This window comes from Callorhinus ursinus, unplaced genomic scaffold (genome assembly GCF_003265705.2).
Source record: "Callorhinus ursinus isolate GAN/ISIS: 27379988/994484 unplaced genomic scaffold, GSC_fseal_2.0 scaffold2, whole genome shotgun sequence".
In the NCBI taxonomy this organism is placed as follows: Eukaryota; Metazoa; Chordata; class Mammalia; order Carnivora; family Otariidae; genus Callorhinus; species Callorhinus ursinus.
Genome location: NW_027397064.1, coordinates 10,369,472 through 10,384,613, shown reverse-complemented (window position 1 = coordinate 10,384,613; position 15,142 = coordinate 10,369,472). Strand labels below are relative to the sequence as shown.

The 15,142-nt window shown below is 38.8% G+C and overlaps 1 protein-coding gene across 4 annotated transcripts in view; it reads left to right on the top strand.

Moving 5' to 3' along the window:
• Positions 1 to 10,272: 10,272 nt before the first annotated feature.
• RHBDD1 (rhomboid domain containing 1) overlaps positions 10,273 to 15,142 on the top strand; it is a 116,915-nt gene continuing 112,045 nt past the window's right edge. For 3 of the 4 annotated variants that reach the window (XR_012373970.1, XM_025890629.2, XM_073877847.1), the window contains exon 1: positions 10,273 to 10,406. The gene's annotated coding sequence lies outside the window, so the exon portion shown is untranslated. The remainder of the gene's footprint in view (positions 10,407 to 15,142) is intronic. The other variant, XM_073877837.1, reaches the window with a different exon arrangement.

The following is a 15,142-nucleotide window of genomic DNA, read 5'->3' as shown; positions in this document are numbered from 1 at the left end:
AATAATGATTACTAGTGTTTTCTGTATTTTTTTAAAGGCAGTGAAAGAATTTTTGGTATTTTTTTCATGTTACTTTAAAAATAATCAGTTTAATCTTTGAGTTGGTTTTGCAGTTGTTGATTTTGCTTATATATTTTTCTTTTTCCCCCTATGACTTACAGGCTCCCAATAGATACAAATGTTTTAAATTTATGCTGATTTATTTTTCGAGTTATGCATTATTCTGTAACTTAGATTTCTTTGTCCAGAGCTCTAATTGCCTCTCATCATAACACAAGACATATTTATTAAGTAATTGTGAGTTGTACTAAGTTTATTGACTGCTTCTTGGTTCTATTTTCTTCATTCTAAAATATAGCAAAACTACATGTTTTATTCCTTTTACTTCACTATTAAAGTTTTAGTTAAACTCGTGTGAATTTTTAAGTGTTAAAAATTACGGTGATTTTTTTGTCTACATCTTAAAACTTTCCTTTGGCTCAGCAACTTTTACTTTTAGTCACATTTTATATTTTTTGGCTACTTTGATTTTTTTTTTTCTAGCATGCTGTTTATTTTTTTCTTCTACATCTTAGAATCTTAAAATATTTAAGCTGAAGGAGAACTGAAATAACTTCATGTCATTCCTCCATCTTACAGTGGAGAAAATGATGTTTCAGAGGGTCCAAATAGCTAACTCAAGGCCCCATAACAGCAGCAGAGCTGAAAATCATATTCTACGCACTTTCCAATTTTTGATGCTTTCTTGCTTATTCTATGTCAGAAACATTAGAAATAAAAACCTGGGGGCTCCTGGGTGGCCCAGTCCGTTGAGTGTCTGACTCCTGGTTTCTGCTCAGGTCGTGATCTCAGGGTCCTGAGATGGAGCCCCACATCTGGCTCCACGCTCAGTGTGGAGTCTGCTTAAGGCTCTCTCTCTCTCTCTCTCCCCCTCTGCCCCTCCCCACCCTCAAATAAATAAATAAATCTTTAAAAAATTTTAAAAAAGAAAAAAAACCTGTATCAGGCCTTCAAATAGCTTTAAAGGTTTATATAACAATAATTTCTACCATAGGCTCTTAGACCCATACCCACCTCCACCTTGCCCCATCCTTCATATCTTGTTCCTTATGGATTATATTACAGTCATTCAATCAATTAATTTTAAGGTTCTGGGCTATTAGTCAGATGAATTAAATTTTGTTGGAATGTTTGTTCTTTTGTGCACATATAGAAAGAAGTTTAGAAGTCATGTTGGCAGTTCAGCCCAAAGGGTCAATTTGCATTTTATTTTTTTTAAATCCAGGTTGTGCTCTACTTAATAGTTAAATGTATGGTCTAGAATAGAATGGATGGCAACATTTCCTCACAACTGGGCCTCATGGCACTTGGGTGTTTGCAGCATAAAATGGATAGAATAGTGTGTTAGATTGACCCTGGAAATTTAAGATTAATAACCTTTTCTTAGAAAGCAAATCTTGTTCTAGGAAATGCATACAGAAACAAAGGGGCATCTTGTCTGAAATTTACATTAAAACAATTGAGAAAAATTGTGTGTGTACATATATTAATATACTAATATTAATTTATATATAAAGACAGGGAGAGGGAGAGAGAAACAAATGTTAACACTTAGGACATTTTGTGTACAACTTTTCTACAGTCTGCAATTATTTCAAAATAAAAAAAGTAATTGACAACATAAAACCTTGTATGATCTGACATCCACTTAATGGCTGGCATGCTTATAATTTAAGAAAAATAAACAATTACCTGTAAAAAACCTTTTATGCTTACATATATATAGTTAATGTTCTCAGACAAATGACAGTCTTTACTTATGTGGTTAGCGCTCAAAAACACATATCCCCTGGGAAAGACATGCTTTGATTGGAAATCAGGTGTGTTAAATTAAAACACAAAAAGACAAATCTAAATGAGGTAAAGTGGAGCTTTCTGTCATTATAGGTGATATTGAGAACTCCTCCCACCCTGTGCCCTGCCCCGTGGTTTCTATTTTTCCTAGCCTATTGTAATACATTGGGTAGAACCTTAGAAATAATTTTGCAAGTTTTTCAACTACATCTTCAGTCCCTGGATCGCTCCACCTGAGATCCCTCTGTGTCGAGTTCCCCCTCCAGGCACTACCCAAGACTGCCATGTACTGGTGGACAGGTTGACCGATTGACCTTTCACTGACATTCATTCTCTTCTAAGTGTTCCCTCAACAGTGCTCCATTTTAAATGCATTATGTTTGAATGTGGTTGGGAAGGCCTTTTCGAAGAGATTTTCATTATTAGCAAGCAGTGGTGGAGGTACAGCTGTGTGTACGTGGGTGTGGACAGGCTTGTTATGTGTCCCGGGTAAGTCCTGAAATCACTCGGGCTACAGGCAAATGGGAAGTTGGCCCAGATACCTGAGTCACCTACTACTGCTATGATCATAGCCTCATTTCCCATATTTTTTTTCTTAAGATTTTTTATTTATTTATTTGACAGAGGGAGACACAGCGAGAGAGGGAACACAAGCAGGGGGAGTGGGAGAGGGAGAAGCAGGCTTCCCGCCGAGCAGGGAGACTGATGCGGGCTGTATCCCAGGACCCTGGGCTCATGACCTGAGCCCAAGGCAGACGCTTAATGAATGAGCCACCCAGGCACCCTCATTTCCCATATTTTGATGCAAATTCCTTTTTGGACGTTTTTTCCCCCCAGCAAGAAAATTAACAGCTCTTCCTTTTCTAAGAATTTGCTAAGTTAGTTCCGTATTCATGATACATTCTGCCAGATTTGAGGAGATGTGGTTTAGGGGGTCTCCTGTGAGGTCCCAGATGGCATGTAGAAAATATGATTTGACAGATCGGAGTCAAACCATTCATTGTAGTCATGGAAGCATCAGAATTTTAGTTGATATAAAAACAGAAGGGCATTTGCAGATGTAATAGAAAAATACTAAACTGTTAAAAATAATTATTAAAATAGATTATTTAGGATTTATTATTTGAAAGGAACAGGGACTTTCAAACAATATTCTCCTATTATCCTGTAAACACAAAAACAATGGGACAACCGTAAACCCAATTAATTTTTAGATAATCACAATGAGTGAAAACAAGATTAAGGAAGATTTATCCAAAACAATAGAAAAAACTACTTTTCAAAGTAGAAAAATATGGAAAATTGAAAGAAACACAATCATTCAAAATAATTCTGAAATGGATAGTGAATGGTTGTTATTTCCATTTTTAAAAGTTTAGATAATTAAACAATGAAAACTTTAAGCACATATACGAATAAAAACAAAATTACCTCTTACATAGATGATTCTGCATCTAGTGACATACAGTACTGGATATTTAATATTTAGAAGTAAAAATAATAGAAAGTTTGAGCCATCATTCCCTTTACCCACTAGGTATGTGAGCTTTGATATATCACTTAGACTCTCCGACCCTCTGTTTCCGCAATTTTATTTTATTATTCTATTTTTTTAAGATTTATTTATTTATTTAGAGAGAGCAAGCATGGACTATTGGGGGGAAAGGTAAGGGGAGAGAGAGAGAATCTCAAGCAGACCCCCCTCTGAGTGTGGAGCCTGACATGGGGTCGACCTCAGGACCCTGAGATCATGACCTGAGCTGAAACCGAGAGTGGGACACTCAACCTGAGCCACCCAGGTGCCCCTCCTCATTTTTTAAAAGAGAGGTGAGGTGCCTGGCACACGGTAGACGCTCAACAAATGGTAGCTAATAGTAGTTATAATGACAGTGAACATGTATTGAATATTTGTGTAACAGGCACTTTGGTAAGACCTCAAAATGTACTAACTTACATAACAAGTGGGGGTCATAGTGGTGGTAAAAGTGAGATTTTGTAGGATGTTAGAAGATTAAGAAAACAATTTTACAATTTACCAAAATAATATTGAGTTGTAAGAAAATAAAATCTGTATCTGAAAGTCTTAGCAGGAGTAGGTCAAGGGTTGAATTAAAGTTCAAAGAATCTTTTTTTTTTCTTAGATTTTATTTATTTATTTATTAGAGAAAGAGGGAGAGTGGGGGAATGGGCTGAGGGGAGAGGGACAAGCGGACTCCATGCTGACTGCTGAACCAGACACAGGGCTCAATCCCACGACTCAGAGACCATGACTTCAGCCAAAACCAAGAATCCAATGCTCAACCACTCAACCAATTGAGCCACCCACATGCCCCAAAGTTCAGGGTATCTTGAGATAGTCATGCTAAAGGTGCTTTAAAGAGTACTCAGCCTCCAGCTCTCCCACTGAAGCACTGTCATTCCTGGTGCTGAGATGATGATAGTCTCCAACCATTTCCAGATCTCCTAAGAGTCCAAGTCTCAAGAGAGAACTTTTGACTAAGGGATTCCATGTTATATTCCTGTTCTCTAGTGGTTACTGGGGTAGGGGCAAGGAAATTTAGGTTTATTTATCTTCTATGGTGGGAGGGGATTCCTTCTTAGACAAAAATTTAGACAATACATGAGGAGAGAATGAAGTTTTATTGGTTTAATGCTCCAATACAAGAAATAAAATTATCTGTTTGTGGTATGATTGGAAATCAGGAAGAGGCTGATCCAGGGGCAGGAGTTTAAGCATTAAATTGTAAGTTTTAAAATACCTGCAGAGTAACATGAATTATTTTAGTGTTATCACAGCTCTTCTCAGTCACAGTAGACTAATTGAGAGTTGATTAGTGAAAATTCATATGTAATTATAATAATGTCCATAATAATGTCATGATAACTAACCATCACAGGTCTACTGCAAGTCCATTGCTATTTGTGGTTTTAGTATACCTTATTACCACCAGAACTTTTCTCACTGGCTGTAGAATAAACTCAATCATGATAGATCCTTAATTCTACATTCTTCCTTTAAGCCAATAAAAAACCATTTGAATTCTAAAGCACACATTTCCATATAAAGACTCAAAGACAAGATCATTATAAGAATTTCTAAAACATGTTAATTGACTGCATTTTTATTATTAATGGGTTTTTTTCAAGTAAGATTTAACATTCTCTATCTTACATCCATATTCTATAGCTAACCTCTCCTGTTATTCTAAATTCTCCATTCCCTTTAGTCCAGTATCTACACTGTAATGCTCATATACCAAGAATATTGGACATAATGGTACACCTTTTTCATGTTACTACTGATCAAAATAATACCCTGGTTCAAATAATATATAAAGCATAAACCACCCTAGTGATTCCTCACAATATTGTTCTTACTTTATTGTTTTCTTTTTGGCCTAGAATGCTCCATTCCTTTCAAGCTCATGGGTCCAATCCTACTTCTGTATCAAGGATGCTATTCAAATGTCAACTCCACAAAGCACTCCCTCATCTCTCCAACTCCTATTAATATTCTCTTCCTCTGAAGTCCCAAATTAATTGCACTAAACATTATTAAGAACAGTTAGCTCTTGGGGCACATGAGTGGCTCAGTGGTTAAGTGTCTTGCCTTTGGTTCAGGTCATGATCTCAAGGTCCTGGGATCAAGCCCCACATCTGGGTCCCTGCTCAGTGGGGAGTCTGCTTCTCCCTCTGCCCCTTGCCCCATTCTCTCTCTCTCAAATAAACAGATATAACCTTAAAAAAAAAAAAAAAGAAGTTAGCTCTATCTGGCTTCATTGAAATTTATGTAGATCCCTTGGCTCCTTTTTAGGGCTAGACTTTCCTAGAGTATGGCATCCATTTCTGATTGGTATCCCCTGACTCAAGAATTATGCTGTGAACATGGCATGTGGATGGGTAGGCCCTGTGTAGTTTGCCATGCTCATTCTTTACTACGCCTTGTGGATGACTGGTCACATGTGTCTACAGACTGGTTATCTTTTCTCTTTAAACAGCTTTGTTGAGATGGAATTTACATACCATAAAATTCACCCATTGTGTGTGTATAGTGTCCCTATGTAATTTTTAATACATTTGTAGAGTTGGGAAACCATCTTCACGATCCAGTCTTAGAACATTTCCATCATCCCTCACAGTTCCCTCCTGTCCGTTTAGTTAACCTGACTTCCACCTCCAGTCCCAAGCAACCACTGATCTGTTTCATGTCTGTACAGATTTGCCTTTTCTGGGAATTTCATATGAATGGAATTCTACAATATATAGTTTTTAGGGTCTGCTTTCTCTCAATTAGCATACTGTTTTTGAGGTTCATGAATGTTGTGGGAATAATCAGTAGCTTGTATCTTTATTATTGCTTTATCCAATCAACAGTTAATAAGCATTTGGATTGTTTGCAGGTTTTGGTTATTATGAATAATAGCACTGTGAAATTTGCATTCAAGTCTTTTGTAGACATATGTTTCATTTCTCTTGGGTAGATTCTTAACTATGGAATTGCTGGGTTGTATCATAAGTGTATGTTTAACTTTTTAAAATAGACCTAGGTTGTTATAGATCTGTTAGGGGTTGAATTGCATCACCCAAAAAGATATGTTGAAGTCCTAACCCCTAGTACCTCAGAATGTATTATTTGGGAAATGAGGTCATTGCAAATGTAATTAGTCAAGATGAGGTCATTCTGGAGTAGGATTGGCTCTTAATCTTCTATTAGTAGTGTCCTAATAATAAGAGGAAACTGAAGGGAGAAGGCCATGTGGTGATGGAGGTGGAGATTGATGTGATGCAGCTGCAAGCCAAGGAGTGCTATGGACTGCTGGCAAACCACCAGAATGTAGAGAGTCAAGGAAGAATTCTCTCCTACAGGTTTCAGGGTGAGCGTGGTCCTGCTGACACCTCCATCTTGGACTTCTAGCCTCCAGAAGTGTGAGACATAAATTTGTTGTTTAAGCCACCCAGTTTGTGGTACTTTGTTATGGCAGCCCTAGGACATGAGTGCAGACTCCAGGTTTTCTGTCTTCTTGATTCAGTTTCCATAGTTTGTATATTTGCAGGCATTTGCCCAACTCAACTACATTGTCCAATTTGTTGGCATAGCCTCTTTTAATTTTGGTAGGGTGGGGAGGGATATACTGCTTTCATTCCTAACGTTGGTAATTTGTGTCTTCTCTCTTTTGGGGGGCAGGCAGCCAAATAAAGTTTTGTCAATTGTATCAATCTTTTCAAAGCGCCAACTTTTATTTTCATTGATTTTCTCTATTTTTCCCTTCTGTTTCACTGGTTTCTAATATGATCATTATTCCCTCCCATTTGCTTGCTATGGGTTTAAGTTGCTCTTATTTTTCTAGTTCTTAAGGTGGAAGCCTAGATTATTACAATCCTTTTTCTTTTCTAATATGTGTGTAAAGTAGTAAATACCCTTCAGATAACGTTTTTGGCTGCATCCCAAAAATTTCAGTATGTTTTCATTTTCATTCAGTTCAAAATATTTCCTAATTTCCTTTGTGACTTCTTTGGCTCGAGTAATTTAATTTCCAAATATTTGGAGATTTTCTATATTTTTTTCTATTGTCTATTCCTAACCTAATTCCATTGTAACCATAGAACATGGTTCTATTATAGAATGTGATGCCAATCCTCTTAAATTTATTGAGACTTGTTTTATGACCTAGCATATTGACTATTCTGCAGAATATACTTAAAAAGAATGTAAATCCTATTATCATTAAGCTCAGTGGTCTATACATATCAGGTTCATAGTGCTGTTCAAGGCTTCTATATCCTTAGTGGTTTTCTTTCTAGGTGCTTTACCCATTAAGAATAGGATATTGAAATATCAAACTATTATTGTCTATTTTTCCATTCAACTCTATCAGTTTTTGCTTCATGTAAATAAGGTTCTGTTGGTGGGCACATGTACATATCTAATTGTTATATCTTCTTGATGTATTGACTCTGTATGAAATGTGTTTCTACAAGTATTTGTCTTAAAGTTTATTTTGTTTGGTATCAGTAAAACCACTGCAAATTTCTTAAGATTACTGTTTTCATGGTCTATCACTATTAAATATTGTTGTTGGTCTTGCATTCATAATACATGATGCAATTTTGTACTTATTTTTATGGTTCTTAAATTGTTCTTGTTTAATTTGCAAACTTTTTCATAAGAAAGCTATAAATTCTTCAATAAGTTTTACACATCTTTGGGTACAGTGTTGGGTATAACAATAAATGATCCATTAAAAGCAACTGGATACCAAAACAAGCTCCTCTTTTAAAAAAATAATCCAGTTGTTATTTTCTCATGGTGTTGTTGCTTGATGTCCTCTCTCCTTCGGGCCAGGTTTTGAAAGCTGAAAATGACTAATCTGCCTTCCAGCCAGCTGCAATCCTAGATTTATGAACTGTATAAATGTCGTTACCACAACTCCTCTATTTGTATGCAAGGACCACATTTTGGGAACATTCATTTACATCAAATGGCTTAATCCCGGTATTGTTGCTCTCTTACAAACCTTTGATAAAATTAGAAAATTGTTCAGATCATTAGATGGGTCTTGAATATTATACACAATGTGCATAATGCTGCTTTTTCTCATGATTAAGATAATGAATACTTTGAGTGTTTAGGAATCATCATCCTACAAAGTAATGTAACAATTGCATAAATTTAATGTTAAAGGTCTTCTTCTGGCACTGATTCTTTGTCATTTGTTCTATTATTTGCTATTAAAACCCTGCCTCAGTGAAAGGATGGAGGACTGCCTCATGTTAAAGATGTACAATTATTATCTAAGTGATGTTTGCCAATTTAAATAGGACTTGAGTATACAACATGCTGATTTCAATAGGAATTAAAAAAAAGTTCTGGTCTATTGAATCAATCATATAGGACAAAAAAGGTCATTTTTTAAAAGGTAGACTTCTTCTGTCCTCTTAAATGTCTATGAAATTTTTCACAGATAATATTTGAAATGGAATCTAATTGCCTAAGTATATTCTTAACCTCTATATATGACATTTTTGAGATTACTGTATTGAGACTTCTTGACTTGTGGCTCCCTTAAAATTACTTCTGTATTTGATGGATTAAGATAAGAACAAGAAAAATGATGCAATTATAGAAAGTTGCAAGGGGTGTGAGAGAATGCAAGACAGGATTAGTATTAATTGAATTGATGCATATGATCATGGATCAGAAGGATAAATGGAGACCTCTTCTTTCTGAAGAATTACCTTTTTTTCCTTAGCAAAGTCTATAAAATACTTCTATAGGCAATTCATCTACTCCACATCCCCCTTCAGTTGACTTTCTAGGAATGCAGTTTCTCATTGTGGGCAAGCTTTCTGATCAGCATATTGTTTTCAGAAGAAAGGGATAACTTGTAAAGCTCAAAGAATAACTTGCAATTTCCTAAGAATCTTTCCTGTCACATGAAAATCTGTTATATTCCCCTGTCCCCTGTACATGAGCCAAATTTTCATCTAAATTTCAAACTCCAAAATGAACATTTCCATGAAGAGTGCTTGCAATAAATAACAAAAGACAATCAAAACTCTTCTGATTTAGGCAGTTTTTAGGTAGCCTCGCTAAACACAGCTGCCACAACTTCCAATAAATACAGAACAGCATACCACCACCTGCATTTGGAGTCCTCCTTGAAAAATGCGTGTCTTCCTCCTGGTTACGAGAAAATTCCACACCAGCCAGTATGATAGCTTCTTCATATTGCAGGAAATAACAGCATTGCTGCATTTAACTTAACCTGACTCCTACAACTGAACATAAAACTTAAGGATAATCGAAATACTTCACACCCGAAGCCTTTAAATGGGCAAACAGACTAATAAATGCAAGCTCCAACCTAAGCTTTGGGGAGTGAGCAGCACGCCCATGACCTTGTTTGGGTGGCCGACTTTGTAACTGTGGGCTCCGCCAACCAGACGGCTGCTCTCCTGCTGTCTGCGGCTGACCCACGAAGGTGGGAGTTTCTGTTTCTCCCCCCAGCACATCACAGCCAGGGTCCGACTCCTCCACGCAGAAACCGGACCTCACGGTAGGGATGCGCCAGTTCCTCGGCCGCCACCGGGCCCACTCGTCGCTTGTCTCCACGTCCAGTCCCTGGAAAGCAGATCGTTCCTTTGCTTCATCTGTGAGTAGGCGACCAGCAGTTACTTATGGCAGGAAGGAATATTATCCTCGTGTCACTCGGAGCCGGGGGGATGAGTCGAGGGTACGAGCCCCCCACACGGCTCTCTCTGGTGGACCTTCTTCCGCAGGACCCTCGTCACCTGGCCCAGGGAACCGCCGCAGCACGCGGGGGAAAAGAGCGCGGACGCGCAACTGAGCATGCGCAGAAGGAGACTGGCTCTCGCTTTACGTCCCCCTCCAACACCCGCCCTGCCAGCCCGGCCGCCCGAGCCGCGTCGCCCACGCCCTCTTCTCCCCGCCCCGCAGGCCCCGGGGACCAGGAGGGTTCGGTATCTGGCGCTCGTGCGTGATGACGCACATGCGCGCGAAGACGTGGGGACGCAGGCGGGCCGTAGAGAGCGTGAGTTTCCGCGTCTGTTTGGCTCCCCATGCGTCGTCGGTTCTGCCGGGTGCCTCTCGCCCCTTTCCCAGGGCCGGGCGGTGAGGGGATGCGGGGCGCCAGTCGGCACTTCCCGGGGGCCGGGCTGCGGGCCGGGCTGGTGGCGCGTTTCCGCGTTCTGGGCACCCTGGTCAAGTCCGGGAGCCGGGTGGGTGCTTCCCGCAGCGAGTCGCCTTGGGGTCCCATCGTCTGCACAGCGGCCTCTTCTTGAGGCTGAGCGCCCCGGGAACTACGTGCTGGGAGGATGGGGTTGGCTCTGTGGGAGTTTTAAAAAGATTCCTTCGGAAAACAGGAAGTTGAAGTGACGTTGCATCACCAACAACTTGCAGTTTCAGGCGCTGGAGGGGTAACTTTGTTTCTACGAAGAAGTGTGTGGCAAACACAACCCTAACTAAACAGTGGTATTTTTCTTAATAAGGGATAGGAAGTCCGCATGTGGATTTAACCCTTTTTGTAGTCACACTTTAAAAAGCCTGTCCAAAAATGGATCACATGCCTCATTTTTCCAAACTGTGCATAAACTTTTGAAGACTCAGGATTGCTATTAGAAGGAGTTTGTGCATTGCCATGATTCAGTCATCGAGTTGTGTAGGTCTTTATGCAGGACACTCAGTGACAGCTCGATTTTGCTTTTAGTCTTAAAAGTCTAATATCTCACATGTATGTCACTTTATTTTTGCCAGCTCCAATAAACTATAAATTTAAAGACTTATAATTTTCTGCTCACATGGCAGCTTGGGGAAGCAAGTAATTTTACAAAGAAGAATAGCAATACACTCCTAATTGTCCCAGGACTACTAGCATCAGCACCTGGGAACTTGTTGGAGATGCAAATTTTGGGGTCTTATCCCAGACTTACCCAGAAATCTACTTTAACAAGATTTGCAGTTAATCTAGTGCACGTGGGTGCTAATGTGAATTTTGCTGTCGTGATAAAGAGGAGAAGTCACAAAATGGAATGTGAAACCAGGTGAAGCCTTTCCTAGATGTAAGACCTTGGGACCAGTTACTTAAAGGTTTCTTCATAGGGCTGTAAATATTCAGTGTGAAAAAGCAGGGAAGATAAGTTTAACACTAACACATGTAAGAAAACTCTCAAAGATGAGATGTTATTTAATAGTTTGTTGGAACTGCATAAAGTTAACTACTTAGATCGTGCTGAAAGGATTTTCATGGTGTTCAATGTGAGTTGAAGTTCCTGAATATCGTGACCATGGCGTAGAGGGCATTTTACTTGTTTATTTCTGGATTCTAATTATAGTCTATATAGTCAGGATTGTTGGATGCAGGATATTCTGTTGAAAGTTATAGCAGTATGTGCTAATACCAGTGCTATTGGGGCTGTAGTATTTTTTTTTTTTTTTTTACAGGTTGGTTGGTTTGTTTTTAAAATAGGCCCCATGCCCAGTATGGGTCTTGAACTCACCACCGAAGATCAAGAGTTGCAGGCTCTACTGACTGAGCCAGCCGGGCCCCCTGGAACTGTAGTATTTTTAAGAATGAGATAAGTAATTGTGTTAAAGAGTAGCTTTTAATTCTTTGGCCTTTTGGTCTTTTCAGCTTAATTATACCTTCTTTTGATCCAGAACTTGGTAAAGAAGTTGGGTGGATAACCAGAGATAAGCCTTAGTCATAGAGCGGAGGGGTGTTAATGACTTGCATGCAGAAGCCTCGGCTGAAGATGTTTCTGTCCTTACCTCTCTTTCCCATGTGTCATGCAGATCCAGGAAGTGGAGGAGGCCTCCTGGTAACTACTCCTATACCCTTGTTTCCTGGAAGCATCACAGGAGCTAAGTTAGCTGTGCCCTTCACCTGCCGTTTTTTTTTTTTTTTTTTTTTTCTTTTTGTTTTTTGCAGTTTTTTTTTACTTTTTTCCCTTTCCTTTTTCCGGGGGGGGGGTGGGGGGAAATATTTTGGATTTGAAGCAGTTCCCATAAAACCTAGACTCATTCAATTTTGAGGAGGATCAGTGCCATACCATGGCTAAACAACATGTCACTCTGATTAGAGCACACTGCTCCTGAGCCACACCATGGCTCTTAGATACTGTGGGTGAGAGTTTTCGGATAAACATGAGTCACTTCGGATATCTGCTTCTGTGAATAAGTTTGTTAATACTACCATTAAATTAACACTGTCCCATCATGAAACATTCATTTTTCAAAGGCCCTAAACAATTTTCTTGTTCTCTGTGTTAAAGAGGCCGATCTATAGCAGTGGTTTTGGTCAGACCTTGTTTTGAACGCTGCCTCTACTACTTACTGAGTTCGTTAAACAAATTAACATCCTCTCTGCCTTAATTCTCTCTTTTGTAGAGTAGGAGTCATGGTGTGTGCCTACCTCAGGACACTGAATTAACTGAATAAAGTGCAAAGCATGTCTGCCATGTGAAGGCAGAGAGACCCAATAAATGCTGCAGTTGGACAGGGGGAAAAAGGTAGTTATCACCCCAAACTTAACTTTACCTCATTCATTTTCTCATACTATTTTTATGAACGAGGTAATTTTGTTAATTACCTAACTGCACTGCTTTTCTTTTTAAATGCTAAAATCCCGGGCGCCTGGGTGGCTCAGTTGGTTAAGCGACTGCCTTCGGCTCAGGTCATGATCCTGGAGTCCTGGGATTGAGTCCCGTCTGGCTCCCTGCTCAGCAGGGAGTCTGCTTCTCTCTCTCAAATAAATAAAATCTTTAAAATAAATAAATAAATAAATGCTAAAATTCCAAAGAGTCAAAGCTTTCACATTATTGAGAGAAAGCAAACACATGGAAAAAATTAAAACTCTAAAACCTGGTAGAAAAACACTATCTTCAGTTTTATCACCATAACAGAACAAATTCCATAAAATTGTTTTGGGTGTTTATCGGAAGGTCAAGGTCGGGATGATTAATATTTAAGTATCTTCAGTTAGTTAACCAGGACAGTCCACTATAGAGGGGACACTATGTTCCAAGAACCTCACTGAAAATATGCACTGTGCATTTATCTTTCATTTAAAAAAAAAATAAAATTATCTCCTGTGTTTTTGTGTGTATATATATATATTATATATATGAGCATGGAAAATACTTGAAAGGAGTCATACCAGATCATAATTTTGTTTACTTGGCAATGTATTATAATACAGAGATGGGGTAAATAATCTACATTTATGTAAAGTTACATGGGTGCATGTATATATAAACATCCTTTAAAAAAAATATTTATTTATTTTAGAAAGAGAGCGTAAGGAGAGGGAGAGAATCTCAAGCAGTCTCCACGCTGGGTGTGGAGACTGATGGCTGGGCTCCATCTCATGACCCTGAGATCACAACCTGAGCCGAAACCAAGAGTCGGATGCTCAAATGACTGTGCCACCCAGGCGCCCCTAAACATTTTTTTTATTTATTTTTAAGATTTTGTTTATTTATTTGAGAGAGAACGCACGAGCGACTGGGGGAGGGGCGGAGGGAGAGGGGGAGAGACTCCAGGAGGCTCCATGCTGAGTAGGGAGCCCAACACAGCTGGATTTCACACTCAGGAGATCATGACCTGAACAGAACTCAAGAGTCAGACACTTAACTGACGGAGCCACCCACGTGCCCCTAAACATTCTTTTAAAAAACCATTTAAAAGATGAAAAAATAAAAGCCATTTAAAAGATAGAAATGATGCTTTAAGAAGATAGATTTCCTTTTATGCTTTAGTTCTAGTCACATAAGCAGTGGTCCTTAGAGTTTTTTTTTTTTTAGGAAGGGAACCCTTTTTAGCAGAATCTTACCCAAAAACCTCAGGAGCTGAGAGGCTTTAAGAGAGGTTGAAGGGCACAGTTCTGCTTGCTGGTGCTCATCTTGAACTTTTTGCAGTGATACTCCAAGACATGTCCCCAGAACCCTGGAGTCCAGGGCACTGGGTATGAAACTCTTCATCTGTGGGATAGAAATCATCAAGAGACAGTTATATCTAAAAAGTCATGGCATTAAGAATTATTGTGAGTGGGATTCACAAACTTGTTCTGAAGACAATTCCCAGGATTTTCAGCAATGTCAAATGTATGTGTAACTTCTCAGGCAGAGGAGTGAGTGGTTATTTAAAAAAAAAAAAAAAAAAAAAAAAAAAGGAAAGGAAAAGATCCAGTCTTCATGACCCATATTTTATAAAAAAGAGGAGTTCTATGAATGCTTTTTGAGAAATCATCTCAGTTTTTTTTTTTTGATCCCTCTAAGCCGTGACAGCTGTATCACTGTTAAAGCTATTTAATATTTTAACTGGATATTGTTTAGCATTACAGATGACTCAAGGAAAAGGAAACAACAGGTCAATGGAAATATATTACCTGTGTTTACTGTCCCTTTGTTTTTTGTACTTTGAAAGCAGCTGGTTTGCAATTTGTATGGTAAAGGGTTTTTCTTAAAGAGTTAATTTTTAGTTAATAGTGAACTTTCATAAGAAAAATAATCTCAAACGCTAAGTATTTGTAAGGTTATTAATAGGGGTAGTAGTAGTATCACATTTGTCTTTTTTCACACATTGAGCAGGGTTTCCTGGTGACAGCTGGAGTGTGGGGGAGGGGGAGTCACTTTCATTCAGCCTGCTGCTCGGTGCAACATCATGATGGCCATAGTTCAAAGCCTGTGGGATAATTTTGGCTGTATTCAGAGAAGAAAATGTGTCAAATTTCTGGGAGCAATAGATAGTGCAGAAGAGCTATATAAGAGC